General features: G+C 48.6%; 1 protein-coding gene across 2 annotated transcripts in view; it reads right to left on the reverse strand.

Moving 5' to 3' along the window:
* PTPRN2 (protein tyrosine phosphatase receptor type N2) overlaps positions 1-13,404 on the reverse strand; it is a 477,946-nt gene that overhangs the window by 325,427 nt on the left and 139,115 nt on the right. The gene's annotated exons all lie outside the window — the stretch shown is intronic.

A 13,404-nucleotide genomic window follows, 5' to 3' on the forward strand; every position in this document is an offset into this window, starting at 1 on the left:
TGATTGGCAGAAACGAATCACACCTGAGCCTCAGAGCGCTTAGCCCTTCCTGCAGAGAAAACTCGCCTCTTGATATTATCAACCATGGCTTTCAATCACTTGAATCTAAATGTTTTAGGTGGGAGCAGTAATAGATTTTCAAATGGAGACGTTAACCTCTCTGAACTGCTTTTCTCCGACTCCAGTGGAGTGGTTCTGCCTGTTCTCCTCTGTTCCTGAAAGGGACGAACCCCAGCCCGGCCACCAGCTGAACACCCGCTCTGCAGCAGCTGAGTCTCCAGGCAGTTGGCAGCAGACCACACCTCGTGATTTTTAGAGAATCTGGGTTTCCACAGAGGTCTGCAGAGAATGGTAGCATGTACTGTATCCAGGGCCTATCACTCTGCAAAGGAGAAAACAGGTCCTGAAGGACTGAGTGACCTGCCCAAGGCATCCATCCCCATCCTTGCCCCAGCTGCAGAAGACGGCCTCCCCTCACTGCACCAAGGTGCCACCTGCAGCTGCCATCCTGGCTCTTGGCCCTGCTATGCCCCCTAGCACTCTTGGTTTCCCTTCGCGAGAAAATGATAGAACTGTACATAAGGTTGGAGACTAGATGCATACTGCTAGGGTGAAAACAGTCCTGTACAGACACTGGCCGGCCGTGGCACACTTTGCTCAGTGCAATGCTGCAGCTGAGAAGACCGCGGGGTTATACCCTGCAATCAGCTGTTGTCCCCTGAGTCCTACTGAAGGGCGATGAGAAAACAATGCCAAATGGGCCCAGAGACCAGGTTCTGGTCCTAGCGTTGCCACCAGCCCGCTATGTAATCTGGAGCAAGTCCCTTCCCCGCTCTGTGTCCATTTCCCAAAACACAACCACTGCATTAGGTAACCTCTAAGATCCTACCTAGTTTAAATGCTCTGGTTTGTGTGAACATGCCCAGGGCGCGAGTGTGATCATGTGTGTTCCAGTTTCTGAGCTGCAGGAACTGCCCACCTTCCTCCACTGTGGCTACAGGCTGGGGCTGGCCACCAACAGCCCTTGGCAGAGGCACCTGCAGGCCCAGAGGCTTCTCCTAGAACCAGAGGCAAGACCCTAAAGGGCCAGGTGCTGCCAAGCTGCTAGGCACATCCAATCCAGTGTCCATCCTCTGGTACCAGCAGGCATAGCTGGTAGTCACAGGTGGCCAGAGTGAAGGGTGGACCCCAGTGGACACAAGGCAGTAGTGAGAGCTGAGCAGGTGTCCACCTGCAGAGGCAGAAGAGAAGGGGGCTCACAGGGACCTTCCAGATTCAGAAACACTGTCCTCACCCAAGGCTGCTCAGGGCCACCTGCTTCTCTGTCCCCACTACAGGGCAGGCGGCAAACCCAGCCCCAAGGCACTACCAAGACTCTCTCAGTCTAGGGTCATAGCCATCGAGCCCTGAGTCCAGTCTTCTCCGAGTGGAAAATTTTTTCACTCGTTCACACACATATAAACCAAAGCAAAGGTCTTCTTAGCTCTGTCTTTGGCACTTAAATAAATTATGGAAACCCTTGCTGTTGGGATGTAAGATGTGCCATAGAAGATTGTCACGTTTGAGCCTCAAGACCAGAGGTCTCCAAACTACGGCCACGGGCCGCATGTGGCCCCCTGAGGCCATTTATCCAGCCCCCACCGCACTTCTGGATGGGGCACCTCTTTCATTGGTGGTCCGTGAGAGGAGTACTCCTGGAGTGTACTGTATGTGGCGGCACCACACAGCATAGCGTTGCTCACGTACAGTAGTACTTCCGGTGATTCGGAACGCATGTCATATCACTTGTTATGGCTAGCAGTGACAAATATGGAACCGGAAATTGACCATCTCATTAGCCAGAAGCAGGCCCATAATTCCCATTGAAATATTGGTCAGTTTGTTGATTTAAGTTTACTTGTTCTTTATTTTAAATATTGTATTTGTTCCCGTTTTGTTTTTTTACTTTGAAATAAGATATGTGCAGTGTGCATAGGGATTTGTTCATAATGTTATTTTTTATAGTCCAGCCCTCCAATGGTCTGAGGGACAGTGAACTGGCCGCCTGTGTAAAAAGTTTGGGGACCCCTGCTCAAGACTATAAAGCTGGTCATCACTGCCGAGAAAGTCTCCCCAGAGTCTAAGTTCACCCAGCCCTGGATTTCCGTTACCTGTCCTCATGTGTGAATCTCACTGTCTCTGTGACAATGTGTAAATCACACGCACTCAGTGGACTCTTCCCCTCTTCTCCTGAAATCTAGCCACTACAGCAGGCCCACGTGTCCTTCTCTCCCCTTTTCTAGTGTTTCCCATTCTAGTTTCAAACCTGCCCAGCTTGCACTACAGCTCTTTGTTGCTCCCTTAATTTTTTTTGGAAGAGTTACCTCAAACATAATTTAAAATAATAATAGTAAACTCTCAACCAAGTCGCACCAACATCCTAGTGTAGACACAGCGCTGGTGGTGCCAGTACTCACCGTCTGTATGCGCAGGCATAGGCTGACTCTGAATGTGCAGCCCCTCCAGGAGCTGAGCTGAGTGTGGGCCCAGTAGGAAACGCAGAGATGAAAAGCACAGAGCTCATGTCTGCGAGGGGTTCATATTTTATTTGCGGATCCAGGTATGTGGATGACTGATAAAAGAAGGGCTAAAAAAAAGCACAATTTCTAGTAACCCAATCTGTCTTAACATTCACTACAGGGAGCCGGACAGAACTGACCAGGGAGAGGATGTTCGTGTGGACCGGCCAAAACTCCTCGCTGCCGCTGGGCAGAGAAAGCAGCTGCAGGGCCAGCGGGCCAGTGGGAGGCTCTGCTGTGTGACAGGCTGTGACTTCCACATGCAGCAGAGCCTCTTGGTCTTCAGGGCTTTGCTGTTTGTTTTTTGTTTGTTTGTTTGTTTCTAAAATAACAGAGTGGAGCCAAATGCTCTGAACATCTCTTCAGTTCTAAATTGAATGGTCCTTCACATACAACCAGACACCATCACGCAGGATTCTAAGTGGAGCGGGGAGCGTGAGGGGACAGCAGGCCCCGGATGTGCAGGACAGGGAGGGCTGCACCTGCGCTGAGGGAGTTCACTGGGAGAAGCCTGAATTGAAAGATGGAAAGACCACAAAGCAACTCCATCTTATGTGCCTCTGCCGCCATGACGTGTGACAGCCCCAAGGGCAGGGCCAGTTCTGCCTTTGGTCTGGACTGACACATTAGCCACACTTCAGCAATTTCAGCACTGTTTTTCATTCTTTTCATGAACGTGGCAGGGAGAACCTCCATCACTAATAAACAAGTGGGGTCCTTGCCCCTCTCTGGGTAAGGTATGGCCACCCCTGACCTCCAGGTCTGGACACTGGAGCACCCTGGGAAACCAGGCTCATCCAGACCTTGGACAGGGGACAGGGGACAGGGGACCTAACCAAGACTGGATCCAGGGCACTCAGCAAACTCCATTTGCCGGGAGCTCAGGTCCCACCCAGTCTCCACGGGTGCCTGGTGCAGGCTGCTGTGGACCCAGAGATAAGCAGCAGGGAAGGAGAAAGGCAGGTTATCTGTGGCAGCCAATCTCCCCATCAACAGCCCTCAGCTCCAGCCCGTTGCCAAGTAACCGAGGCCGCTCCTCTTATCAGCCCCAAACGTTCCATCAACTATTCAGATGAGAAGAGAAAGGCCTGGCACTGAGGACTGTAAGCAGCACTGAACGATATGGCACATTATGTGGATGAGGCAAAAGGAAATCTGTTAGCCCCCATCTTATCTGCACGGTGACAGTGACTTAGAAATAGCAGTCCATCACTGCCTCCACACCATTCTTGTCCCACCAACTGAAGAGCACCTCGCCCACCTTCCAGAGAGGGAGGGAGGGAGGGAGAGTGAGAGAGAGCAGGACCTTGTTCACAACCTAGTTCATGGTGGGAATCCCCCTCCCCCTCCTCCTCTTCCTTTTTCTCCTCCCTCTTTCTCTCACCCATCACCCCTATACACCCACAGGCTTGAGGTAGTTCCTCAGAATGGAAGGTATCTCCTTCTGATTACCCAAACACGTGCCCTCCGGCCCAGGGCAGACACAGCTGAGCCCTCAGGAGGCCAGGGTACCCACAGCCCTGAAACCAGGGACCCCACAGGACCTGCTCCTTCAGGAACCTTAGAAGGACACCCTAACCACCTGTCAGCCAGGCGAGACCTCTCCCCACCTCATATGTGGTTCTATTCTCAAGCTGGTGGGATGAGAGTGGGCTCAGGAGGCACAGAGAGAGGCCCAAGGCCCCAGGGGATGGTAAAGCCTCCTCAGAGGCTTGCCTGGTGATAGCCCCTATGAGAGCAGTGCGCGGGCCATACCCTCAGCTCAGAGACCCAACTCAGTCCCACAGAGAGCCCAGCCTTCTGCATGTGGCCTTGAGACTGCATGCTCCCTGTGAGCAACCGGCCACACGTGCTTGGAGGATGGCACTAGGTGATTCTGAGATGCCGTGTCTTGCCAGCACCCAGGAAACACAGCCCACTAAGTCGAGGAGATAACTAGGGTTACCCTTATGCTGGGAGCTCGGTGTCCGGGAGCGCCATAGCCGTCCCTCTCATTTCCTCTGCCCACTGTGAGCCTGCCATGCGTGGAGCAGGTGATAAGGGGATAGGAGGGCCTCAATGCTGCTTACCTCACCCCCCCCCACTTCCTAGGGGCCCGATTCATCTGGCCTGTCTATACAGCAGGAATGCCGCAGGAACCCCCTAGTCCAGGGGTCTCAAACTTGCGGCCTGCCGAACAATTTTGTACTGATTTTTTTTTTGTTTTCAACTGCAGTGAGAAAAGTGTTGCGTAACAGTTGCCTTTTGTAGACCTAGTGCGGCCCGCCGAACGGCTGTGATCTTGTTCTGCGGCCCACATGCTGAGTTGAGTTTGAGATCCCTGCTCCCTCTCCTGAGAACTGCCGGTGCCCAGTGAACCCTGCATTCTGGAAACATCCCTCTGCCCATCTGCCTCCTTCTGGTGAGGAAAGATAAGTCCCAGTTTCCACAGTGCTTGACCATGGAAGTGACAAAATAAGAATTTAGCAAAATCAAAAGCAAGGAAGTCAAAGGGATGTTTGTACTCCTGGGTTCATGCAGTGTCATTCACAGTAGCCAGGAAGTGATCCCAGTGCCTAGCAATAGATGACTGAATAAGCAAAATGGGGTCCTTCCACACACTGGAATATAACTCAGCCCTAAAGAGGAAGGACATTCTGACACCTGCTACAATGTGGATGAGCCTTTAGGACATGTGCTCAGTGAACTAAGCCAGTCATAAAAGGACAGCTACTGTTTATCCCACTCCTCCCTGGAGGAGTCGGATTCACAGAGATAGAGAGTAGAACAAAGGCTCCCAGGGGCGGGGCAGAGGTGGAGAGTTAGTGGTTTAAGGGACCGAGTTTGGAAGAGAAGAAAGGTCTGGAGGTGAAGGGAGCTGATGTACTTAATGCCACTGAACTGCACAGTTGAAAAGGAGTAAACGGTAAATTTCAAATTATGTGTATTTTACTACAATTTTTTAAGAGCAATAAAAAGTTCAGCAGCTGAATGAGAAACGGAATGGGAGAGACACGCTCTTACTCTGAGGCATGTAGGGGAAAACAGGCCTGCAGATCTGTGGGCCACCAGAGCCAGGGATGCGAGTAGCTGTTCTCAGGTCATTGATGGGCCCATGTTCCAGACCCCAGAGTCAAAGCAGCCCACGTGTTGGATGAAATACATTATCAATATCCAAAATTTTATTAGAAACAAGCCAATCTAGTGGAAGCTCATCAGTTAACTTTGAAAATATGTTATTTTGTAAGGGAGACATGTTTTTTGAAAAGTGTTTTTATAAACAGAACTTAATTTGGTTGCATGCTGGCACGGCCTCACTGAGGCTTGCAGGAACTAAGAGGATGCCTTCCAGTCTCTACTGGACTTCAGGTAACCTCTGACGAAGGAACCTTCTCCAGATCAAAATCAAGGGCAGTCACAGTCCTCAGGAGACCTCAGGTGTTTCCATTAGAAGGACCAATTTCAGCAACTCTCTGGGTGGTTTTCTCAGAGACAAAACAATAATAATTCCTGCGAACCAACACAGATCCCCCTTAATTATGGCACTGCAGCCATGGCTATTTAAAAACCGACCTCAGTGGAGCGCTGAGAAATATTAATGAGCAGGGATGCACACATGGTATTGTGAATGGAAGGATAATGAAAGCAATTTATTTGAAAATTAAAATATGATTAAGAGTGGCAGCCTGTGCAAAAGCCCAGATGCCAAAGGAAAGTGCCTCGTGTTCAGCCCACTCTCATTACCTGGGCCGCCTGATGAAATTGCTTTCCTTTCTCTGATAGCTTCTAGCACAAAGCGTCTAGCACTAATAGATGCCCATGTCCTCTCGGACCCCAAACCCTCAGGGGCATTTCAATGTAGAGCAGCAAGGCAAACCCTTTCCGGTGCGGTCCCACTGCCACAATACTCAGCAGAGCCTCCTTCTGACGGGGAACTTGGGCTCTGTATCCACCCACAGTCAGCATGGTGGGGACACTGAGCATCCACATGCACCCAGCATAAGGACGCCGAGAAATGCTGGTAACCCAGTGGACTGGGGATGGAGTGACTGTAATTTAAAAGAGGTGACCAGAAAATTCTTTAGGTGACGAGCCAAAAACTAATTGAAGTAAAAATAGAAATAAAGAGTTTAAGTGCTATGACTTTTAAATGAGATACCCATAACAAAGAAAAACACTTCTAAATAACCATGTCCGTTCTTTTGGCTTTTAGAGCATTTTGTAGAAGAAACTGGAATTTCTTTTTTCCTCAGCTGAAGACATCTGCATGAAGGACAACAGGTGTTTCTTCTCAGGTGCACCTGTGCACCTGCCCTAGGACAGAACAAGCAGTTGCCACTGGGAACAGACTCTGGTTATGTTGTAGGTAGCTTACTAAATTAAAATTATTTTTTCTGGCAAATAAATAAAATAGTCAAGCACATGACCCAACAATTTGCCTTCTAGGAATACATCCTGAGGAAAAACCTGGACATATCATGCACACAAAATGTGAAGCTTGCTTCATGGTGGTGGCAATACTAGTGACAATGTCTGGGGGGGGTGAGGGGGCCTTCACTGATCTGTTCATTCATTGTGTTTCACATGCAGGAAAGGAGATTTTGGGTTCGGTTTCCACAGATGCCACCTAGAAGGTCAGGGTAAGGACGTTGCCCCAAAGATGGTATTTCTGTTAGATGGCTGTGGACCCTGATGAAACCAGGAAAAACTAGGGATGAATGACCCCCCCACACACACACACTCACAGACACACACACACACACACACACACACACACACACGAACACCTTACTCTCCAGAGCGCACTCTGTCTGACAGAGTACTCCCTTTCTGAAGCATTCTGAAAACTGAAAGTTAACCTAGTTAATAGCATTCTAGTCAATTGGCCTTGAAGAGGTGAATCAATGGATTAAGGCCAAGAAACTCCTGCTTTTTAACCATTCTAAACAATCATAAATCTACCTGCCAAGTGTGAGCAGTTTTTGTCCAAGCTCCCACCTTAACTTTATCTTCAGTTCAGTCTGAGCACGAGTGTTTCTTTTTCTGGTGTGTAATAGTAAATAAATTTTTAAATGTTGCCCAAGATCTGAGACTAGGAGTGAAGAGGCAGAGATTCACATGTAAGTTTAACACAGATGTTCACATTGAAGCTGGCTGGATGTTCAATTAAACATCAAACTCCAAGCTGCAGGATGGTTCAAGACTTGCCAGGCATAATTCTCTGCTTGTATCGACCACTGAGCTCTGCTCTTCCTGCTGAAAGCTGCTATTACACCCTCGATGTGGGGCTGCTACCTGTACGCAGATCGTATTTAAACACCCTGGCCCTCCAGGAGCTCTTATCTGAAGGTTCACAGGCTTGACTTTCACCCAGGAAGGAACACCACAGTCACAAGTGAAGCAGACACCCAGGATTTGTAGAGTCAGTGTTTCCCACCATACAGTAAACGTTCCGAAAGAGCAAACTAGAAGATCTGTCCTGACGAGCAGCCTTCACTCAGAAGACATATCTGCAAGATCCCCGATGCCAAGGCGTCAGGACAGAAAGTGTGCTGGTGGAGATAGCCCTAGGTGCTGCCCCACGTGAAGCACTCTTAGAACGAAGTCTCCACTGGGGAGGACAGTCACTCAGAGCTGTCCAGAGCTCCCGAGGTCACTGACCTACAAGTAGATGTAACTGGCACTTCTGAAAAACAATAACATTTTAAAACCCATTACAACCAACTGGGGTGATTTCCCTCTCATCCCTCCCCTCCCTTCTCTCTCCTTCCTTCCTCCCTTCCCACAAAAGAAACCATATGACATCTATTCCCTGACACTCAGATCTCTGATCAGTTGACCTGAGTGGTAGAGACATGTCTGCTCCCACAGAAAATGGTAAGTGCTCTGGCTGTGCTCACGTGCTGCTGAGCATGTGAGGACCCATCATGGGCACGGAGCAGAATCGTCTCTATTGAATGCAGCCTGCATGGGGCCCATGTGCACACATGCACATAAACACACACAATCATTATTGGAAGAAGCAGCAGGATAAATAAACCCAATACCCCGCACAAGGTTCCCTCTACTCTTTGGCGATAACAAGGAATTACCATGGCAACACTTGAACAAGAACCTACACCTTGTTTCTCTCTACATGGTGCTATGAGGGCACCTCTGGTGACTGGCACATGCTGTGTGAGGGATGGGGGCAAAGTCATTGTGCTGTTCCCCCTGTCATTTTTGGTGGACTCGTCTCAAGTACACTTTTCTTTGAAAATTGACTGCCATTTACAGCCAGGGTTCTTGATCCTGGACTTTCCTCTTTGCCTCTGGTCACCTGAGATCCAAAACCTGCTGTTATCTAACTGGTTTCTGTGTCCAGGGTGTCGCAAGTGGAAATAAATCTTGAAAATAGCTGAAAAATCCCACAGAAAGCAAAGAGCAAAGCAATTCCTTTACTGACTTCCAGTGGGTGTGTCTACTGCCAGAAGCTCACCATAACCAGACAGTTCTCTTTCCTTCCACTCAGGACTGAAAAAGACAGTTTCAGTAGGTTACATCATCAGAAGAGTCCTGGGTAAGCCACCAGGAAACACGAGTTCATTTGAAAAGCAGATACACTCATGACTACAGCCACAGAGGAGCCCACAGGTCTGATTTCTCACATGTGACGGCCTGGTGCTCTGATGCCCAGGACACAGGAATCCTCCACCTGCAGCCCAGGCAGCTGAGCCAGGAAATGCAGCCCTGGGCAAAGGTGCATAGAAGGTCATGTTCTGGTCCAAACTCAGGCACTAGCTTCCTGTGTGGCCTTAAGTGAGTCCCTCAGACACTTCATGTCCATTTCTTCATCTGTAAAATGATGCACTACACTAGATGATGTTCTTGGTCCTTCTAATGCTGGTATCTGACAAGTACTCAGGGTCAGAAAAAAGACCCCTTGGGAGTTCAGGGAGGCCAGGCACAGGGCAGCAGACACCATGGCTGCCAGAAACCAGGACAAGGATGCGTGGTCTGTATATCTGCCTGTGCTGCCACTCTGCCGAGGTCTCAGTACCTGGGGACAGCCCTGTCTTTTTTTTTTTTTTTTTTTGTATTTTTCTGAAGCTGGAAACGGGGAGAGACAGTCAGACAGACTCCCGCATGCGCCCGACAGGGATCCACCTGACACGCTCACCAGGGGGTGACGCTCTGCCCACCAGGGGGCGATGCTCTGCCCCTCCGGGGTGTCACTCTGTTGCGACCAGAGCCACTCTAGCGCCTGGGGCAGTGGCCAAGGAGCCATCCCCAGCGCCCAGGCCATCTTTGCTCCAATGGAGCCTCGGCTGCGGGAGGGGAAGAGAGAGACAGAGAGGAAGGAGAGGGGGGTGGAGAAGCAGATGGGCGCTTCTCCTGTGTGCCCTGGCCGGGAATCGAACCCAGGACCTCTGCACGCCAGGCCGACGCTCTACCACTGAGCCAACCAGCCAGGGCTAGCCCTGTCTTAACTCATTGCAGCTCGCCTAGGTGGAGGGAGTGAAATCAGTCTGTGAATGAGCTTGTACTCTCCCCCCTGTGAAATGGCACCAAAAACCGTGAGCTAAGTTCCATTAAGGTTTCTCCCAGATAGCAGAAAACAACCTTGTGAACACTTTTATGGATATTCGAATGAGAATACTGGTCAGAGCTCTGTCACCCAGAAGCCCATCCAGATGCTCCCAAACATCCCCCATCCAAACATCCCCCACTGAAATGCAGCCCCCACATCCTGAGTTCATTTCCCATAGCTCAAGTCCATGCAGTTTCTCAACCACGGCAACAGCACTTGGGAATAGAGTATCCAACTCCACCTCGACTCAAGGAGACTTCCTCGTGAGATGCTGAATGCCTGAGTTTGACTTCCTCTTCTGTAATTTCCCAGAGCAACAGCATTATTAAGTTGAGCTAACTGGAAGATCTAACAAGGCTTGGCAAATACCAGGAGCCACTGGTATGCATTATAATATAAATCTTATTGGTGAGGTGACTGTATGAGGATTGTTCCTTAACTAAGTCATATAATTTGTCATATTAATTCCATAATTTAAACAGAACAAGTGCAGATTCAAGAGGCCAGCTTTTGTGAAGACTTGCTCCAATATTCAGGCATAAGTGAATAATACCATCCCAATCTCTTGCTGAGACGAACCAGGGTCCTGTACTTGTCGGGGCAGCTTCTTGAGGGTGACATATCTGGTGTTGACTTTAAATAAGCAGATCTTGATTTTTCTTAGAAACTACTTATAGCTCTTATTTTATCCCAGACCTTCTTGAAAAAAAAAAACCTTTTTATTCCTGTCAGTATGACTTCCTAGGCTAGCACTTATCATGTGATTATTACCCCCAACATGGGGCAAGTGTAAGACATCGGCTCCACTGGGAGAAGTTCCACATAGACGTTTATGATAAAGGTTTTAGTTCCTGATGCACCCTCCCAGGTGACACATCCAAGAACCAAAGCTTCAGAGGGAGTAGGGGTGGCGGGGGGAGCCCAGCCTCTGCCCTCAGGCCACACGACCCTCCACTCTGAGGGACGTCCTCCTATGCTCACATGGTGACTGTAATTTAAAGGACAAGAAATCTGTTGTAGGCCCTGGCCGGTTGGCTCAGCGGTAGAACATCCGCCCAGTGTGTGGAAGTCCCGGATTTGATTTCCGATTAGGGCACACAAGAGAAGCACCTATCTGCTTCTCCACCCTTCCCCCTCTCCTTTCTCTTTGTCTCTCACTTCCCCTCCTGTAGCCAAGGCTCCATTGGAGCAAAGTTGGCCCGGGCACTGAGGACAGCTCCATGGCGTCAGCCTCAGGCGCTAGAATGGCTTCAGATGGGCAGAGCATCGCCCCCTGGTGAGCATGCCGGGTGGATCCCAGTCAGGCACATGCAGGAGTCTGTCTGTCTGCCTCCCCACTTCTCACTTCAGAAAAATACACACACACACACACAAAATAAAATAAAAGAAATCTGTGGTACAAAGGAAACCAGAGGGACTTGGCTAGGAGCCTCACGTACCTGCCGATGACATGGGAGCAGCTACATTCTGATCCTGAATTCTAAACACAACCCTCAACGCTCAGTCTGGGGGCCAAGTGGTAGGAGCAGGTCATCCCAACCCGGCAGGACCATGAGACAAACACACCAGCACCATGTTGGACTCAGCCCCACAAACGGGTACCTACCTGAGAGGAAGCTCCTCTCCTCAGCCTGGACCCACGAAAATCCAGGTGATCTGATTAATGTCTGGCCGATTATACTTTTCTTATACAGGGATTTAAAAAATAGTTATAAAAAAACCACAATTCAAACATCAAAACAAGAGCAACATGAGGGTTAAAAAAATGACTCTATAACAAAAAAGGAAGGTGTAAGAAAACACTTTTAAGTCCATGTAAATTCTAAAAAGTATATGATTTGTGTTTTCAGTAAAAAGCAACTATAAAAACAAGATAGCAGCACAACAGCCCAGACATAAGGGGAGCTGAGTACAAGGATCACAAACACACAGAACAAAACTGTCCTTATAGAAAGTTGCATCAATATGTGGAAGCAAAATTAAAAAAAAAACAACTACCTGTACCTCAATATGCAGAACAAAGTGATGGAAACTGAGAGGAATGGTGCAGAGGACATGGGAGCTCATACACAGGTCTCTGACTTTGAAAAAGGACAAGCAGATGGCCTGGAAGGGAAGCAAATGGCAAAGGGAATCTTTGTTGTACAGGGAATCTTTCAGAACTAAATATTCCAGTCTGAAGAGTCCAAGAATTTAAATACCGCATAAAATGAATAATGTTTAAAATGCCCTTTTATGCAAGTTTTTTTTTAATTACAAAGAATCAAAAGTAAAAAGGGTACCAGCAATGATCATTTAGAAAATAAAATAGGGAAAAATAAACTCATTCACAAAAGTAATGAAAGAAACATTAAATACCTAGGAACAACCTTGATGAGAAATGTGACCAACCACCCAGAGAGGAAACAGAGTCATGAAATAGGGCATGTGTCATAGGACAAGGAAACTCTCGATTTACCCGAGAGCAAAAGAGATGGTTGAAAGCTGAAGTAGATTAAAACAGAGCCTTTAAAAAAAACTAGAGAAAAGATTAGGTGAAAAGTTAACAGACATTAGAATAAGGAAACATGTCTAAGCAAAAAGAAAAACTTTGACTTAATTTCATAAACATTTAACCTATATTTTTTTTAAAAAGAAACAATGAAATTGACATACAGGATTAAATATTTGTAACATCTTTCACCAATAAAATTAATAAAATAAAAGAAACCTACTCAGTATAAGAAATGAAAACTAAAACAAGAAAGCATATTTTCCTGCACATTTTTTTTTTTTGTGTGTGTGTATTTTTCTGAAGTTGGAAACGGGGAGGCAGTCAGACAGACTCCCGCATGCGCCTGACTGGGATTCACCCGGCATGCCCACCAGGGGGGCGATGCTCTGCCCATCTGGGGCGTTGCTCTGTTGCAACCAGGGCCATTCTAGTGCCTGAGGCCATGAGCCATCCTCAGCGCCCAGGCCAACTTTGCTCCAATGGAGCCTTGGCTGCTGGAGGGGAAGAGAGAGACAGAGAGGAAGGAGAGGGGGAGGGGTGGAGAAGCAGATGGGCACCTCTCCTGTGTGCCCTGGCCGGGAATCAAACCCAGGACTCCTGCACGCCAGGCCGACGCTCTACCACTGAGCCAACCGGCCAGGGCCACAATCAATATTTTTTATAATAAAACTCACCCTGGTGGGCATGTGATGAAATGGACATTAGAGGCACACACTCTGAAGGAAAATCTGGTGACTCTCAAGAGTTTGTATTCAGCGGCTTGCCAGGGTGGGGTCACTCCACAGGGTCCTCCCGTGCCAGAG

This window comes from Saccopteryx leptura, chromosome 5, assembly GCF_036850995.1.
Source record: "Saccopteryx leptura isolate mSacLep1 chromosome 5, mSacLep1_pri_phased_curated, whole genome shotgun sequence".
Lineage (NCBI taxonomy): Eukaryota > Metazoa > Chordata > Mammalia > Chiroptera > Emballonuridae > Saccopteryx > Saccopteryx leptura.